We start from the raw sequence: 20877 nt of genomic DNA, 5'->3' as shown, positions 1-20877 counted from the left end.
AATATTATTTTGTTCAAAATAAATAAAAAAAAATGTTGAAATAAATCTTACAAATATTAGTGAAAATCAATACAAAGTTAAAAAAATAAATAATCTCTATAAAAAGTGTATATTTACAAAATAATATAATATTTAACAAAATATACATATACATATATAAAGTGCAAAAAAAAATTTTAAAATCTATTGAAAAATATTTTCATATCTACGAAATCTTTTAAAATGTATTTAAAAAGGTCATAAATAATTGAAAATATACGTATATTTAAATAAAAAAGTGTCGAAAATACAAATTATAAAAATATACATACATGGGTATAAAATACCTATAATTGCAACGGTTTCATATTTATACAAAGTCGCCTAAATATTTTAAACAAATTAAAATATACATATAAATTTGTTCACAATTATTACAATTTGTTATCCAAATAAAAAGTGTATTTATATTTACAACAAAAATAAATTAATCATAGTTACTTACAATTAAACATTACTTGAAATACAATTCTCAAATACACACTGCTGCTCTTCTATTGGCAAAACTAAAATGGAAAATTTATAATTAAAATCGGATTCATTTACTGTCATTCCCTTAAGCAAGCAATACAAGTAGCAACAACTAATTGCTGGATTCTTTTATTTGCAACAATTTTGTGGAATATTTAACAAGGTACTAAAAATATATATTATATACTGCACACATCCATTCATACATACCCACATACATAGATATAAATAATATGTACTTATGGAAATGTTTTCGGTAACTTTGCAATTCTCAGTGAATTTTATTGAAAAAACTGTCAAATAACAAATTGAACATGGATCCACGAAAAGTTCTTTCATAAGAATGTCCCTGGTTAAATTGCACTGGTTAATTACATAGATATTTTTATAATTTCATTGTATAGTTTAAAAGAATAATCGAAAACTTAACTTGCCACCAGTGTAGCCAGATGACAGAATTTCGTGGGAATAGATTTAGGGATATTACAAGCAATTTATCCAAGTGTTAACTGTCAAACGAACCGTTTGGTTTTATTTTTTACTAGGAAAAATAAAATTGTATGTAATTTGTAAAAAAAAAGTTTTCAAAAATATACTCTGTTGGGTAATATGTAGTTTTTATTTTAATCACCGTGAGAGATTTCGGATAAGAAAATATAGTCGAAAAGTATACAAATTTATTTTTTAATAGAATTCATGTTTTCAAAAATAATATGTTTCTATAATAATAAAATTTGTTGGACAAAATTTGAGGATTTAAATTTTGAAATGGGGATATCGATTGGCGACAAGATGTAATATTTGTCTGGCAACACTGCTTGCCATAAATGTAGTTCAACAGTTTTAAGAGCGAGTGAGAGATAGGTATGCAGAGAGTGAGAGAGTAACTGACCATCTTTATTATGTGTTCGTATATGCATGGCGAATTTATATAAGGTGGCGGCAGTTCTACAAAAACAACAACTGGTCTTAGCAAATGTTAGAAAACAGAAATGAAAAATTAAATAAATATGTATTAAAACTTAAAATATGTATTGTGGATATTTGAATAGTAGTGGTTTAAGTACGATTATTTATATAAAAACTAAGTATTTTTTTTATAAGCTAGAATAGCGCCGATATTAAAATATATAAAAAGTATTTGACATCAGATAGATCCAAATATATTCGACTTTGCTGAATAGGGTTAAACAATATTTTTCCCGATTTTGACCTATTGTAAGTCCGAATTACAATAGCTTTAAATACGTCTCTGAAATTTCTATCATTAGATATCATCTATATTGTTTAAATGAATAATTTAGTAATCCAGATATACATAGTTCAAAAATAGGTAAAAAAAACACAACAGACGGATATACGGACATATCTATATTGACTCTGCAATCCATAACGATCCAGAATATATAGACTTTATCGTAAATTAAAAATGTAGAAATTACAAACGTAATGACAAACTTACATACATACATACATACATGTAGTAGTAAGCAGGCCTTCTGGAAGGCCTTGTTTAGGAGGCACAAGGAATTATTGCCCCATTCCATACTCATACATTTTTTACACACGATGTCCTAGCCAGCCAAGGCCTTCTGCTTTACCTTCCTCAACAGGCCTGATAGTAGGCCTTCTTCAACAGGCCTGTCATCAGGCCTAAGCGATCTTTTATTTATTTTAATTTTTTTATAATAAAAACTTGAATTATGACCACGTAAAAAATACACACAACGCACAACCGTTTTGTCAAAGAATTTAAGCAAAACTATTTTAAGTTTACTTCTTTTTTCTTTTTGCATTTGTTGTTTTGTCTTTGGAATGTGAGTTTTTTGCTTGTACTACGTTTGTAGCAACAAAAAGAAGGGAGCAGGTAGGCCTTCCATAAGGTCTTCCTTAAAGAGCAAACGAGCATGAGTACTGGATCTAAAAAAGGTCTAGGAAGGTCTTACAGAAGGCCTTATAGCTGAAGGCCCCAAAAATTTCGTCGCTGGGCCCTTGCCACTCATGGTGAAGTGTATAAAAATAATCAGCTGTTTGACTGACTCCACCTTATATGAATTCGCCTTGTGTATGTGTTTGAATATATTCGCAAATAGATAGATACTCATTCGTAAGTACTCGTATTTACATCAATCCATACGTATATGTCTACATAGTAAATTCGAATTTGTTGAAAAAGTAAAATAAATAAATAAAAAAAACATTCGACTGTCTGCGAAAATATGTTCGTTGATTGTTTGTTTGTCTGTCTGTCTCTTTGTTTGCTTGTTTTGTGAGCGATTAGTTGTCTATAAAAGGCCCAGCCAGATGTTTCAGTTAAGTAAAAATTTATGTAATTGCTTACAAAAACAATAATTACAATGTAAAGAAATTATCAGATTTAGTATTTTATCTAAATATTCCATCTGATGAAAAGAGAATCAAGTTGGAATGGTTGTACGATACAAGTTTTGTTATCATTATTGTTTTCATTTCAAATTCTGTTTGGCTTAGGTATTTTTGTTTCTAATAAATTGAGAATTACGTAATATTGTTTAATAATAATAAGATGTTTGGCTAACTGCTATTTAAACTACACATTCGCAGTCATTATTGTTGAGGTAGATTTTCGTATGAGGCTCAACTATTTGGCATGAATTTAAATGTTTTTTTTTTTAAATGAAAATATATACCCAGCAAAAACTTTACTTACCTAGTAAGCCAGCAAGTATAATTGGAGCAAAGCTATAACTACTTATTATTTGACTGAAACACTACTTACCGTTGTTCGAGATTTTTAAAAAATTCAGGGGTCAAGCTTACAAATGTACTTACAATCAGTTGAGAAATAAGTAGTAAATTCACAACAAGAATATGTAGCTAAAAAAAACACAAAAAATATTGCCTTGTGTGGGAATCGAACAGTCACATTATTTGCTTGTGTTTGATAGTCAAGCTGCTAATTCACTGCTCCATGTACGAGTTATTTTATTGGAAGTTAACAATAGTTTTAACATCAACATATAAATGAATATGATATGAACAAAAAAATTAATGTCTTTGACAGGTGGCGAACCACTAACCTCCAGTCAAACACACTAGATAGCTGTGCTAAATGCAAAAGTTCATTACCAGCCTGTATAAAAATAAGTAATTATTCTAGTAAATAAAATAATGTGCTGGGTAACCACCACTCCTTACAAAAGAATGCATGAAATAACTAGTTGTCATTACAAAAATTCACAACATTTTTGCTGGGTAGGTACACTAGCTGTCTCGGCAAACGTTGTTCTGCCATAGCTCACACAAAGTTTGAGACTCACTCCCACTGTAATAGTACACCAGATATGTAATAATAAACGTTTACTTCATATGGGAGATGCCACGAACATTGTACCTATATAGGTCAATTTTGAATCTAAACCATCCAGGGACCCACTCAAACACACACAACAAATTTCATCGAAATCGGCCCAGCCGTTAAGGAGGAGTTCAGTTACTAACACACGTACAGAAGAATTATATATATGTATAAAGATTTACAAAATTAAAAGAAAAAAAATATATTTTAAATGAGATCATTATTACATTATTCTTAAAGAAAATTTTCTATGAAGATTCTTTTGCATTCAATTGCAAAAGTATTTATTTAGTAGCAAAATTTTTACAAAAACTGAAAATTTTGCATTTTTTCCGAATTTTGGCGATAAAACAGTTTTTGGGTCATTTTGACCCAGAAACGATGCAGAAAGTTAAAGAGTTTCACCTATTTATTTCATATAAATAGTAAAATTTTGCATATATCTGAACTTTGATCTCGTTTTCCGATTTGGCTCAAATTTTCAGCACTTAACTTTTAGGCCTAGTGTCACAATATTCCACCCGGCACTCTTTAAAATTTTAACAAAAATTTTTTTCCTTACAACTGATTGTCATTCTAATACATATATTAGTTTGTATATATTGGCCGCAAGTCACCCATTAATTATAATTATGCGTTATTTAATTTACTTATTTTTAAGTTTTATTTTTATTATTTCTCTACTGCTGTTTAGTTTCTACTTCAGTTTCTAAATAGATTTTTGCTTCTTTTTTTTGTATGTATTTCATTAGATTTATTTTTTTATTTTACGAAATCAAAAAATGGCTGTATTTTCGCTCAGTAACATTTTCACTGTTGTTTTTGTCTGTCTTCATACTAAAATAATCTACTTTATTTCTATGTGTTAGGGTATCCATTCACATAATGATCGAAGAATTTCTAACGAATAATTTTAAAATTACCATTAATTCGAACAGTTTTAAGAATTTTTCATAATTCTTAATTTAAATAAGTAATAAAATAAAAACGAATAGATTTTACCAAATTCAGGGTTTGTGTTTATTAACCAAGTTTTTCTCAGAAACACATAAACATAAATGATTTGGTGTCATCATGGAATTTATTTAGAATCAGAATTTTTGAACCAGAATTGTATAGCGCTGAAATATTGGTGGAATCGTAATTATATATTAACCACGCTATACATATGGACGTTAGTAATGGTGAATATGATATAGAAAATGTTTTCGACAGTGACAGTGTTGAATTAGACGACGAACATTAAATGTATATAAGTGATGTTTGGACGATACAGCTTTACGTACGACTTGGCGAATAATTCGATTACTTTTAAACATCTTATTCCAATTGTTCGTTTTATTCGAACAACGGAATAACTGAATAATTTGGATACCCTTATATTTATGTATGTCTGTACATATACATATAAATTTATTTTTTTTTATAAAAATCTCGTGATGTGGTAATAATTCTGTTATATTTTGTTTATTATATTATATATTATATATATTAGGATATAAAGAACGTGATTTGGAGTAGTAATTACAAGGGTATTCGAATTATTCGATTTTTCTCTTGTTCGAGTAAAACGAATAATTCGAAGTTTAAAATTAATCGAATTATTCGAATAATATAAATTTTTTTAAAAAAGTAAAGAATGAAGTTTTGATTTCGGTTTTTTAATATTTTATTGTAAAAGAAAAATAAAAAATAACGTATTGATAATGTTAAAAAACATTCGAAAACAAAGACCATCATTAATTTTTCATCAGAAATATTCTGATCAGATTAACTCCCGAACAATCTACAAAACCCTTTAGTTTTTTCTTCGTAAAATCTAAAATCCCCAAAATTATAAGAAAGAAACGTACATAATTATGTCTTTACAATTGAAAGTAAATTTTCGAATTGTATACACGATAAAAAAGTATACACGATAAAAAAGTAAAAAATCGTATAGCAGAAACGCAATCTACGGAAAATTCTAAGAAAGATTTCTCAAGAAACCATAGGTCTAAAATGTAATCCTATCTTGCACATTTCGACTTTTATCCAATGATATTTCAGTATATACAGTGGTGGCCATGAATTTAAGACAAAAATTGTTTGCTAAATTCCATGTAATTGTAAATTATTTTTTCAAATATTTCCACAAATATGTAAGCATGAGGACTGTTTTATCACACAAGTGTGTTTTATTCGACTGTGTCAATTCATACATATTCACCACGAACACATAAAATTTTTCTACAACTTGACCAAAAAATTTTTTTTTTAAATAAACATATTTTCTCACATTTATATCATTATATTTTTATTATTATAAAATATTCGGACCAAATTTCGTATTTTTAGTTCCATTAGTTTCGGTCATATCATGTTATTAACAGCGGATGTTCGCTGAGGTGGGTCAACGTATTTCCACATATCTTTGTCCATATATGTTTTACCGATTTTTCCAAACATTTTTCAGAAACTAGAAACATTAATAATAAATTTCATACCCTTAGATGTCCTTTTATTTTGGCTCTATCGCACTTAAAATTCAGTTGATGAAAAAAATTCAAGTATTTGTCTTAAATTGGTGGCCACCACTGTATATATTTATTATTAGTTTTTTTATTGGATAAAAGTCGAAATGAGCAAGATAGGATTTGTTTTTAGACCTTGGGGAAAATTTCTTAGAATTTTCCGTAGAATGCGTTTCTGCTATACGATTTTTTATGAAAAAAATCGACCGAGCCTAATGTACATACTGGTAAAAAACAGTGCCTTAATCAAAAAAATAGTGTTTATTTTAAATAGCTTCTTAAGAATACATCTATGGTTTCATCTGCCATTCTGGAACGAATTTTGTTTCCGACATATGCTGCTGCAGAAAACCTTCTTTCACATTTCGTCTTTCACATTGGAAAACCCGTATGCAAATACTTATAACAAATCTGCTAGTATTTTCCTCTTGTTCCTTCTGAAATAAAATGATCTATTTCTTTTGCAAGTTGCAAATCTACATTATAATTTGGATTCGTTATTGTTATTTGGGTTTTTTACATTTATTAATAATATCTTTTAGCCTTTTAGCAATCGAAATATTTTCATTTTGTTCGAGCTCCCCATCTGATGAAATCAATTTTATTTGAAGAGGATTTAAATTGAGTTTTGTTAGATAACTTCCAAAAATACCGTTTTCCTTTATTAAATATATTGTAGCAGGAGTTGAGCTTAACAACTTTGCTGAACATCACTTTGCGATATTCGGGAATGTAGAATGTCAAAATGAATGAAAAAGGCACACAAAAATGCCAATTTCCCCTATTTATTTATGAAAAAACGGGATTTGGAAAATCCCGAAAACCCCGGGATTTAAAATTAAAAACCCCGGGATTTTTCTGGAATGGGATTCCCCGTTTGGCATCTCTAATTATACATCAAGCTCTACCAACATTGCCGAATCTTAGCTTAATAAAGTGGACTTGGGGAATTACACAATAAAGGGAATCAAAATAAAGTGAAAAATATTAATTTTTCTAATTATTTTATTAGTCATTTAAAATACATTAAATTACATTATACATTATTATGTTTATAGGTTTGTCGGTTAACCGAAAATTGGGCTTTTTTATAAAATGCAAAAGTGCTAAGTCCATTTTATTTTGTAAAAATTTCAAAATTATTATCTCATTCAAATGGAATTAAGTATAATATAAATATGTTACTAAATATATAATACTTGTTTTAATTATTGGTTTCTTCATTAAATTTCAACCAAAATATGTAAATCACAATTTTTTTTAAAGAAAGTCACCTCGACTTTCTGATATGAAAGAGAAAATGTTCCAAGTCCCAAAAAAGGACATATCGCCCTCTCAATAAAACAATAGTGTATAAGCTTATACACCATTATTTTTTTATTGCATAATAAGAATCTACATAACCGATTCTATTCTAACTCAGAGAGTTCTCGACCGATCTTGTTGAAAAATGTGTCTGAGTTACTAACCAATAGAACTAACCTTGGTGCAAATTTCATCCCGATCGGAAGATATCGATTTCAAAAGTTGGTTCACTTGACATGAAATGCCCCATGTATTAAAATTACTGGTTTATGCTTTCTGTTGGGATCACGATTTATTTTAATACAATTTTTTTTAATTTATATGTAAATACGTACTTATATTGATGAAGATCTGCCAACATTTGTTGCGTTGCTAAATATGTGTTCCCTTCATTAACAATTCCATTTGTAGATCAGCGTTGTTTCCATTAAATAGTACTTCTTGAAAAAACGTATGTATTGTGTAGTCAGACGGTGGAGGTTCTGGCAGATTTACTTTATGTGATGTAGACTCGAGTAAAAAGTACATTTGTTCTACTTTTTGCTTTTTATACCAATATATGCATTGTCAAGTTAGTACTTTTCATTTTTGAAGATGATTTTAAACACTTGAAAATAATGACCAACAAATAAAAAAAATAAATTTGCTATATGAATTTGTTAAACACTTTATTTTTTAATTGACCCACACTTATCTGGCTTTATTTTAAGAACAAAATCAACTGAATTTATATACTGTTCAATTGTATATAGAAAGTAATCCGGCTTTACTATAAAGTTGTTGTTTAAAATATAAATTTCCACTTTCGTTGGAATTTTGTAGACACCTTTTGCTGCAAAAATGTAAAAAAGTACTTTATATTACACCTCCACCACCACAAGTGGTGAATGAGGGTATATATAAGTTTGTCATTCCGTGTGTAACATTGAGAAATATTCATTTGAGACCCAACAAAGTAATTATTTTATTGATCCTTATGAAATTCTAAGTCGATTGAGCCATATCCGTCTGTCTGTCCGTATGTGTGTCTGTGTAAAACACGCTCACGTCCAAAATACGCAAACAAAATTGGTAGACTTGCAAAAAATATGTTTATTGTTGTCCTAAGCAGTTTGGTATTGAAAATCAGCAAAATCGGTTCATTAGAACCAGAGCTATGAACCAAAATGTGAGACAACCTAAACAAAATTGACAATTTTTTTTTTCACATATTTTTGGTTATTTGTGTAAATATATTATCTGCAATATACCATAAAACTTTACACACGTTATTTTTATAATAAAAGGACTAACTCTGGTGAAAATTATAAGAATCGGTTCATGATTTCTCCTAGCCCCCATACAAATTTCTTCCCGAAATATGGTTCTATGGTCTATAAATGCCTTCAGAATTGCAGTACCCATACAAAATTCAGCAAAAATAAGTTTCGTGCTAAAAGAAATCACAACACTAAATTTTTTGTGGATCGGCCATAGCCCCCATATAAAGTTCACTTTCGAAAATCACTTAAATTAGCATAAATATCTTATAAATATCGCTATTAAGTTGAAATTCGTCATAAATAATCCCCATATATACCAAAATCGGTATACCTAATTCTATGATGATCGGCCTATAATTGGTTATAGCTCCCATATATGTATATTAACCTAACAAATATGTATGCAGGTGGAGGGTATTTAAGATTTGGCAAAGCCGAATATACCGTTCTAACTTGTTTTATAAATGCATCATAACCAACGTCTTCATCAAAATTAACAACAATTAATTCCGTTTTTACGAGTTTAACCTTTAACTTATGAGGTGGTGGTAAATTTTACACCCTCTCTTAATTTTTTTAAAGTTTTATCAAAAAGGCTTGCAAAATAAAGTGCCTGCATTTTTGTTGCAAATAACATTTTGCTTTCTTTTTTAAATTTTTTTAAATTAAAATTGTTGTATTTTTTGTTAAAAAGCAAATATTAACGAAAAAAGTTTTTTAAAGTAAAATTTTTCGCAAAAATTATAAGGTGTAAAATATACACCACATCTGTGACTATGTTAAAAATTTTCACGTCATAAGTTAAAGGTTAATTCCACTTATTTTTAACTTGTGTGTTAAACGTCCATTAGCTTCTAGTTCTTATTATCAAATGACGCTTTTTGTATTTTATATAGAGATATGACATAGAAAACAATGATATTGTCTTCCTAAACATAACATGTTTTGTATAAATATGAAATTATTATATTGAAAATAATTAGTAAAAACACTAAACACAGTGGCCCATAATCATAGTCAAACACTAAAGTAGGTTCTTTTTAAAAACAACTTTAAAATAAAAACCTGCTTTTTATTCATTTGCAACCATAGCCAAAATTAAAGTATGTTTTAACTGGGTGCCACCGCAAATATAGAAAGTGTTTTCATACAATATACAACAAAAAACAGACAAGTGGCAACGCTGAACAGCTGACATACAAAATTAAAAAAAAATCCAAAAAAACGTAAACAATAAAAGTAACCGTGACATCTAAAGAAAGAAAGTTGTTTGTTGTGGAAAAATGGAAAAGATAAGATTAATATCATAACTACTAATTTTATTGATAACTGTTCAATAATTGCAAAATCTCTACCAATATCTTGTAACTTAAACATTTTTTACTTTGTGACGAACCTTTTTACTCGACGAAGAACAGCTGATGCTGTTGTTAAATGAGTTAAAAACAACTTCAGCTAGTTTTATATTTAGAGTCGACTTCAGCGTCAGAAGTATACTTTAACTTGTCTATGATAGACCTAAAGTCCACTCTTAAGTAAAGTCGAGTTTAATTCTCTTAAAATGTACTTTATTTTTGACTATGATTATGGGCCAATATATTTGAACTTTAGCGTCATTTATTGAAAAAAAAAAAATTATTTTTGTATGAACAATTTCGAATGTTTGGAACAACAATGAAATAAATACATTTTACAACTACGACCATAGAACATTATAATATAAAATATACAATTTTCAATTCAAATAGGTTTTGTTTAAAATATGCTTAAAATTATAATGATTTTATTATGATGGTCATATGAGGCAGTTAGGAAAATAATTTGATTGCAATGAAAATGTTAAACTTGTTCTTTCACTAGTTTTACGGGAAATGTATTCGAACAAAGCTTTCGAATATTTGTACTAAATCACCCTAACTATGAAAGAAATTTTAAAGTTAATTTTTGTTAAAGTCGACTTTATTTTAAAATATAACTTTTGTTTTTATTTGAAAAAAGCTTCAAAACTTTTTCAAACATATATACCATAGACAACAACTAGATAGGTAACTGAGAGCCAAAAACCTAAGTCTGTTGTCAAAAATCTAATTCATGAGAATGCATTGCATGTATTTTGTTATTGTATCACCCGTATGTGTAAAAAGAGAGTAATTTTTCCATATATATTACTCTCTCCTTCCGTTCTTTGTGTTTATTCTATGATATATACCACAGATTATACAGATATGCAACTAATGATAGGTGTCAAATAAGTAATTTCGCACCGTATGTTTATATTGACGTTTAAAACCATTTTATTTTGGTCGTGGTTTACAGAGCGAGAACAAAAATATAATTTACAATATAAGCAATGAGTGTGAGAGACCATACATATGACTGTAAGAAAATGAAAACAAAAATAAACATTGAAGTAAATTTTAATCATTTTTGTAAATAAAAAAAATATTAATAAAATTGTAAAAATCAAATAAAGAAATAAAATTCAGAGACAATGGAATTGGTGAGCATTTACTGCAAGAAAACTTGGTTGACGAACCACCAACGACATACATATGTAATGTAATTAAAGAAGAACCTGGTGAACTTTTGGCTGTTAGGAAAAAGCTTGTTCCTAAAAATTAGCAAAAAAGATCCGGGAAATTCTTAGATTTAGCGTGTTGCAGAACGGAGGAATATATTTGCTGCACTTACGGCATTTTGAAAAAGTTGAACACAGCGGTTTGGTCTTATATTTGTTGTAACAGGTCTGTTGTTGGCGAAATTTGTTAGAAGTAGTTGTTACCGGAAGTTCTTTCCTGCAGAAATTAATATTGTTACTTTTAATGTTGTTATTAGAAAAGTTTTATTATTACCTATTATATTGGCTAGATGCTGTTGGGAATTCTTTCTTTAGGAATTTTAATTTTAAATTTGTTTAATTTTTAATACAATTTTTTCACAAATCAATATTAAATTTATTGACAATAAATAATGTTTGATTTTTTTTTGAAATTGATAGTAACGTATTTTGAAAAGAGGGACAAACAAACATTATTATATATTTGTCCCTCTTTTCAAACCACCACCATTTTGACATTTATTTACAGGTTGTATTTTGGTTGCCATATTCGTAAAAACAGCTGATTCATATCTGTAATAATCTGTGATATATATGTACATTGAAAATATTTTTCAATTAATGTAAATAAAAAAAGGAAATTTCAAAAAATTAAAAAAACAAAATGTACATAAAAGCTCAAAACAAAAAGCTTTTTTTAAATAATAAAACAGCATTTTAAATTATATTTGAAATTTGTATTATGGTACGAAATTTAAAATAATAGTCAACTTTATTGACTTAAAATCGACTTTAAGGCTTTTATAGTTAGTCTGAATATTTTAATGTCAGAGTAGTTTCCAAATTATAGCTTTATCTCTCAGCAATATTAATTCCTAATTGGAATAATTCAAAAAACATTGATCTTCTGTATCTCTTCATTTATTTTATAAAAATCCATACATTGTATTCGCATTAACAGCGGCATCTATTTAGCTCATTTTCGTTGGTTAAGAATAAGAGTGGAAAATAATACATATGTATGTATGTATGCATGTATGTTCCTATCTACTAACTAACTACATAGTAAATAAAGTAAAATACAATAAAATTATGTATTATTTTCGACAAAAATAAAATTGAGTTGTTGTAGTGGTTATTATAATAAACCTGGTGAAAAATAATTAATACTCAACTTTAATCATACTACGCTATAAACTGCCATTAACAATAATACAAAAAAAAAACAGAAAAAAACAAATAGCAGCGACAAGAAGCGGTAGCAGCAAAACATGAAGAATATTTTTTACTTTTTTTCGGTGATGACCTTGAAAAAGCTTTATCTAAAAATTGAGTGCAATCAACTTTTTTCCGCGCTTTATTATATTATAATAAAATACAAAACAAACAAACACAACACAACAAGAACAAAAAAGTTTGTTTTTTGTTATTAGTATAACCAATCTAACTTAAGAGAGGAGGAGCAGGCAGGCAGGCAGAAATCAGACCAATATGTTCGTCCATATGTACTCTTAGATTAAATGAAGAATACAAAAACTAAATTTCAAAACAATGTTTGATTTTTAGATTCTTCTTATTTATTTTTGTACGTACACACACAGTTTCTATGTATTTTTATTAGATGTTTTTATTTATACCCTTCATCTTCGTGAGAAGGGTATATATAAGTTTGTCATTCCGTTTGTAATTTCTACATTTTTCATTTCCGACCCCATAAAGTATATATATTCTGGATCCTTATAGATAGCGGAGTCGATTAAGCCATGGCCGTCTGTCTGTTGAAATAAATTTTCTGAAGACCCCTGATATCTTCGGGATCCAAATCTTCAATAATTCTGTCAGACATGCTTTCAAGAAGTTTGCTATTTAAAATCAGCAAAATCGGTCCACAAATGGCTGAGATATGAAGAAAAAACCAGGACAACCTTGATATCTAATGATAGATATTTCAAAGACCTTTGCAACGACGTATATAAGAACATAGTAAGTTGGACCTACAATGGTTCAAAATCAGAAAAAATATTTTTAAAAAAATTTAAAAATCAAAACAATTTTTTGGAAAATTTTAAATTTAAAAAAAAACAAATTTAAATTTTTTTTCCAAAAAATAAAAAAAACTGAAAAAAAAATTTTGTTCAACTAAAAAAATTTAAATTTTTTATTTTGAAGTATAATTTGGTGAAGGGTATATAAGATTCGGCACAGCCGAATATAGCTCTCTTACTTGTTTTTTTTTGCATTCAGTCAGACTTTTTTAGTTTCGAATTTTTCTCCTGGCAGTGGCTGGTTGTCATTTGCCGGTGAATACTTGCCAGTTGTTTGGTTTGTTTTTTTTACTGCTGTCATTATTCGTTTTAGACCAAATTTAAAAATTTTCTGCGAGTGTACGGATGTTGTTTTCTATCTCGATTATGTCTCTCAAAAGATACATTTACGATCCAGAGTTGCCAAATTAACAAATTCATTTGTTTTTCAGTGTTAGTACATTTTTTTTAAATATAAAAGGTTTTATATTGCTCTTGATTAGAAAGATAGATAACCAGGAAAAAAATCTAGCTTCATAGCTAGAACTAGCTTCATAGTTCGTCAACAATTTTTTTTCGATTTATATAAAAATCTAAAACGTTTATTTGCATACAGTTCTATTGTTTTGTCCCTCACCTATAACGACTTCATTTTGTAGTTACTAAATATGTTTTTAATCCTCCTACTGTTTCCAGACTTCTGTCATTCTCTCACCAAACCATTAATTATTGGAGAAAAACAGATATTTGTTAGATTTCAATATAACTCAAAAGGGTTAGCTTAGATATTATTGAAGTAATCTTAGAATAGTTAAAATTTACATAACCATTAATCTGTTTATATATTGCGTTTTAATCGGCTAAGTAGTTTCGGAGTTATAATAACAAATTGACGCAAAAAATATATTTTTTACGTGGATGTAGAAAATTTGTGTGTTTTAAGAAACTCATGAAAAATCGATTTCTCAATTCTCAATTTTATGTATATCAAACAAAAAAGTAAAATTTTGTGAAAATGAACGAATTCACTTAACTGTGAATAAATTCGAAAGGAATCAATCGATTTTTATGATCGATATCTCATTTAGTTCCTTTCATATGTGGGTTTACGATAAAGCATTAAACCTGAACAAATTCTGCCGTTTCCGTTTTTTCATAAGTTTTTTAAAATCAAAAAATTAGCTATTTTCACGTAAAAAATATATTTTTTGCTTCAATTTGTTATTATAACTCCGAAACTACTGAGCCGATTAAAACGCAATATATACACTGGTGGTGGCTACCAATTTAAGACAAATACTTGAATTTTTTTCATCAACTGAATTTTAAGTGCGATATAGCCAAAATAAAAGTACCTCTGAGGGTATGAAATTTATTATTAATGTTTCTAGTTTCTGAAAAATGTTTGGAAAAATCGGTAAAACATATATGGACAAAGATATGTGGAAATACGTTGACCCACCTCAGTGAACATCCGCTGTTAATAACATGATATGACCGAAACTAATGGAACTAAAAATAAGAAATTTGGTCCGAATATTTTATAATAATAAAAATATAATGATATAAATGTGAGAAAATATGTTTATTTAAAAAAAATTCGGAATTGTTTTAATTGAATAAAGCAGATTGATTGTTAATGCGAGTATATACATATTTCTCCATATAATTCCATAACATGCTTGTTTCGAATAAGACCATTTTATTCATACATTAGAGTGTACCAAAAATTTTTTTTTTAATTTTGGAACGCATAACCTCTATTTTTTATATATATATTTAAAACTGTAGTTAAATATGAAATTTTGTCTTCTATCATGAATGCAACCCGTGCCGACTTGCGATTTAGTTTTGAGGAGCATTTACAAGGGGAAAAAATGTATAACATTTCGCTATTTTTCCATGAGAAATACCAAATATTGAAAAATTTTACTTTTGACCTTCTCGATATTTAAAATTGCATGGACTATAATATTCTGAATAGGTTTTACTTAAAGTTTGTAACAGTAAGGAAATTCGGCTCATTCGACAAAATATAGCCCAAAAATTTGTTTTTCTCAAAAATCGCAAAATTTAAATCGCAGGTACGGAAAAACTATAGGAGGTATTGTCATATTTTTTCATATTTTTAATCACAATGTGATGATTAAAAAATTCTGAAATTAGTTTAACAAAATTTTTAAAAATTTGAAAATGGAGTTTTGAAACTGCCGTTACAAAAATTATTTTTTTGTTTACAAAAAAAAAATTTTTTTTAAGAATTACCGTTATGTTTGTTATTGTATTTTGTTATTTATGAAACTTAAAACTGTATACTTTAAGTTTTCCTTAAACTCTTACTTTTCTTTAAACAATCAATATTTGAGATTGTATTTAAACTTTAGTCTCTGACTGTATATAAAAAAAGAGAGGGTATGCGTTCTAAAATTGGGACACTCTAATGTACATATACATTAGAGTGACAGCCGATTTTTTTTTAGATTTCAAAGAGTGCCGGGTGGAATATTGTGACACTAGGCCTATATGTTAAGTGCTGAAAATTTGAGCCAAATCGGGCAACGATTTCTGGACGCGCATCGTGGTCAAAGTTCAGATATATGCAAAATTATACTATTTAACTTTCTGCATTGTTTTCTATAAATATGTAGATTTATTAATATTAATGAATATTACATTAAAAAACATTTTTGGAAATTAACCCTGTATCTCCTTTGGGTCAAAATGACCCAAAAACTGTATTATCGCCAAAATTAAAGAAAAATGCAAATTTTTCAGTTTTTGAAAAGTTTCATTAAAATCGGCACAAAAATATATAACATTTCACTATCTTTTCATTATAAATTCCAAATATTGTTAAATTTGATCTTTGACCTTCACGATTTAAAGGTTAACGTTTTCCGATTTTAGTAAAACTTTCAGACCGTATTTAAAATTACCAGGACTATAATATTATGAATAGGTTTTACTTAAAATTTGTAACAGTAAGGAAATTGGGCTCATTCGCCAAAATATGGACAAAAAATTAGTTTTTCTTGAAAACCGCAAAATTTAAATCGCAGGTACGGAAAAACTGTAAGAGGTATTGATATAAATGTTTCATATTTTTATTCCCTATTTTGATCTCAATAAATCCCAATGTGATATCAAAAAATTCTGAAATTTGTTTAAGAAAATTTTTAAAAATTTGAAAATGGAGATTTGAAACAGCCGTTAAAAAAATATATTTTTTTGGCCATACCTGTGAATAGGTTAACACATACACAAGTAAATAGGGATATATTTTAAATAAAAATTTGCTTATATTTTTTTTTTGGCGATAATACAGTTTTTGGGTCATTTTGACCCAAAGGAGATGCAGGGTTAACTTCCAAAATTTTTTTTTAATGTAACATTCGTTAATATAAATAAATCTATACATTTCTAGAAAACAATGCAGAAATTTAACGAGTTTCACCTATTTATTCCATATAAATAGTAAAATTTTGCATATATCTGAACTTTGACCTCGATGCGCGTCCAGAAATCGTTGCCCGATTTGGCTCAAATTTTCAGCACTTAACTTTAGGCCTAGTGTCACAATATTCCACCCGGCACTCTTCAAAATGAACAATATGAACGCCTACCATGGACCTAAACTATTTGTATAATATCAAACATTTATATATTGTAGTCAATTTCAGCCAAACTCACTAAAAAAAAGTAGCTTCTGTTTTTTTTCTCATAAATAAATTTGTTTCTATTGAATATTTTTTGCAGTCTTTATGATAATTTAATAAAGTACCTTTTTTTAGTTTAAAAAAGTAGTTGTTAGTAATTAAAATAAATGAAAAACATAAAAAATAAAAATATATATGGTATATATAACAATATATAAAACATTATTTAGGGTTTAATTTTATCATAAAAATTTATATTGATGATACGTTTTTTTGTTTCAGAAAATAACGATTCAAAAAAAAATAAAAAATAAACGTAAGACACATAACATAAAGTGTACTTTGAAACAAATATTTTTGTTATGTAAACTATTATAATTCGAGTTTCAATGTAATTCAGATTTGAAAATTTTGTTTCAATATCTCAAGTAGTTTTCATTTTATACGTTCTGAAGCTTGAGAGTTAGTAATATCTACGATATTTATTTGCGACCATATACAATAAGTATATTTATTCTGGATCTGAAAATCTAGATTATAAAATTTTTCGCCAAAAATCTGATTTTTCACATCAGAAACAAATTGGCACCAAAACCGGTTCATAACAAAAAAAAAAAATAATTTTTCACATAAAGAAATAATTTTTATTATTTTCTTGTTTATATGTTTCACTGGCTCATCAGTCATGAGTGAGTGAGTGAGTGAGTGAGTGAATGAATGAGCAGGCCTTGTATTTTTAAATAAATAGATTTTTTAAAAAAAAAGCCTAAAAAGTCGATCGTACGTATACTTTAGTAACTGTGTGTAAGTACAAAGAAGGTGATGAAGGGTATATAAAAAGTGGCACAGGCGACTAATCTGGTTTTTTGTTAGGGCTGCTACCCCACTGTGTATAGTGTATAGTTGAAGTTGGTGGTATAATAAAATGTTTAGTTAATTTTTTATTTTGATGATATCATTCATATTTTCGGAATATTGTTATAAATTAATCATTATGCAAAATAGGCTTATAAGTATGCACTAGTACTTAATAAATAATAGCAATGTGTATATGATTAATAATGTTATTACACAATAATTTTATGTATTTTGGAAAATTTTTAAATTATTGTTTGCTTTTTTTTTAAGGCCGAACAAAATATGTATGTTTCTCTATTTAATAATTTTGTAATTAAATAATTTTGAGTATTATTTTATTTGTTTAACGTTTTTTTGTTTGTTTTTAATTTAACATTTAACATTGTTGTAATAAAGATAAAAGTGATACTTATCACAATTATGGCAATAATAAAAGATTTGCTGCGAGAGAGATGACTGTTTGTAGCGTATACAGTATAATTTTTAAATAAAAAAAAAACTACAGAAATAAATAAATCGTACATATTTTTGTTTTCAAGCAAATGGCAATTTATTTAAATTTTTTATTTCCTACGTGTGTTTTTCTTGTATTGGTGACCTTAAAGTGGGTTAAAATAAATCAGACAATGTCCTCTTAAAACCTTGGATGTGAGAAATTACAATAACAAAAAGCTGTCAATCGATTCGTATTGGTATATTAAGAACATTTCTTCATTGATTTTTTTCTACCAACAAAGGTTGTTGCTTTATTCTTTATTATTAAGACTTGTGAAGAACGTATATTATATTATTTGCGTGTAATTTGTTTAATATTTTGACCTGAAATACGTTTTCGTTTTATTTATTACGCCTATTTAAATTTATATTGAATTTTGCTTTAAATTATTTGTGTATTTGGTTTCAAAGTTTTATTTTCGGTCTTTTGGATTTGTCATACATGACACAATGTATACACATGTGTGAATGAAAATGTATGTTTTAAATCAAACCAATTTCTTGCAAAAATTCGTCTCACTCAAAGTGATATCGAAATAAATATTTTTATAAAAAATGTATTTCTTATACATATTTTAAAATGTTTTATGTGTTTCTCTTAACTATTTTAATAAATTGTGCAATTTTTTTTTTATTTTTATACCCTATACTACCGTAGAGGGGAGGGTGTTATGCTTTTGTGCTGATGTTTGTTACGCCCAAAAATATTCGTCTAACACCAACCTCAGAATCACTTTCTGAGTCATTTAAACAATGTGTCGGACGGCATACATCGCGATGTATATCGTCCGAAACCGGTTTACCGGTTCCGTTTTTGGATACTCTAGTATCCACATAAAAATCAACAGAATAAGTTCCATACATACATAAAACATATTAGGCCAACTTTCGAAAATTATACACGAAAATAAATTAAAAATGTGTTTGCTCATTTACTCATATGGTCCGGTCCGGCTTGATCGACTTTGTCGCCAATCGAATTTAGGCAGTTATATGTACTATCACTGAAATTGATTGAAACTACTATTTTCGGTGGACCCAAATCCTCACTTAAATAAAATATAATTCTGCAGGTACAAGTGAATCTTTTAAAAATTTGGAAATATTGATATAGACAAAATATATATTGAGGGTTCATTTCATTTCAAAATTAGTTTGGTTGGAGAATGAAAAATTACACTCTGATTTGATAGTTTATTGAATATGCAACTTTTGGTTAAATTTTTTGTCTTGTGTTTGTTGTAACAAAAATTACATTTTTCAAACCAAAAAAAGTTTAAACATAATTATATTTGCTTTCAAGTCAAATTCCAACAAGATGTTCAATGATGTGCTTGAATACGATTTGGCACAATCAAGTTGTTTTTTTACTTCTTCGAGTTTTGTTAATATTTGAGCACATAATTGTTTAAATGCGTATCACCTTTTTTTTATTCAGTTCTTTTTATTTACAATCTATCCAAAGATATTAAGTAAATTTTATAAAATGCGTATCAGCTGAGATTGAGAAAATGGGGCTTAGAGATTTAATTGGAAAAAATATCCAATTTTTTAATATATGTATGCCACACTTATGCATTCCACGAATTGTTGTCGACGTTGTTTTTATATGTTGAACAAAACACCGAGCAATAATATCCCTAGATATACAAGAATCGATCGTTAGTATACATACAAAATTTTGATTCTGAGTCCATCTAACGATGATCAGTGTTTGGTATAGCTGAAAAGTTTATAGTAGTATAGAATAGTATAGTATAGTATAGTATAGTATAGTATAGTATAGTATAGTATAGTATAGTATAGTATAGTATAGTATAGTATAGTATAGTATAGTATAGTATAGTATAGTATAGTATAGTATAGTATAGTATAGTATAGTATAGTATAGTATAGTATAGTATAGTATAGTATAGTATAGTATAGTATAGTATAGTATAGAGTAATAATGTATAATAGAATATTCGTTGGTCTAGTTTTAAAGCCGAAGCTTATATTCTGTAACGAGAGATGATAGGATGAATTTTGTAAAATAGTTCGTTGATAATTCTTAATTATAATTCGTTACGAACGCAATGTTGACATAATCACTTTTTATTAAATTTTTATTTCATAAAATTGTTTAACGGTTCGGTTCTAATTGTCGTTTGTCAAAGCTGTAGGGTGTTCTGTATATGGTGGGCTTTATCCGCCATTCTTTTTTTTTACATCGTTTTACATTTATTGTTTTTATTTACGTTCTGTTTCGTCATCTGCATCTTCCATCGATAGAACTAAAAGCAGCAGCTATAATAAAGCAGCATATTTCCAGAATACAGCATCATAGTACGTACGAACGTACGAATAATTCTCTTTTAAAT

General features: G+C 27.8%; 1 protein-coding gene across 1 annotated transcript in view; it reads left to right on the top strand.

Moving 5' to 3' along the window:
- Positions 1–398: 398 nt before the first annotated feature.
- tai (taiman) overlaps positions 399–20877 on the top strand; it is a 126697-nt gene continuing 106218 nt past the window's right edge. The window contains exon 1 of the mRNA XM_065502396.1: positions 399–673. The gene's annotated coding sequence lies outside the window, so the exon portion shown is untranslated. The remainder of the gene's footprint in view (positions 674–20877) is intronic.

This window comes from Calliphora vicina, chromosome 2 (genome assembly GCF_958450345.1).
Source record: "Calliphora vicina chromosome 2, idCalVici1.1, whole genome shotgun sequence".
NCBI lineage: Eukaryota > Metazoa > Arthropoda > Insecta > Diptera > Calliphoridae > Calliphora > Calliphora vicina.
This window is presented reverse-complemented; position numbering and strand designations above follow the sequence as displayed.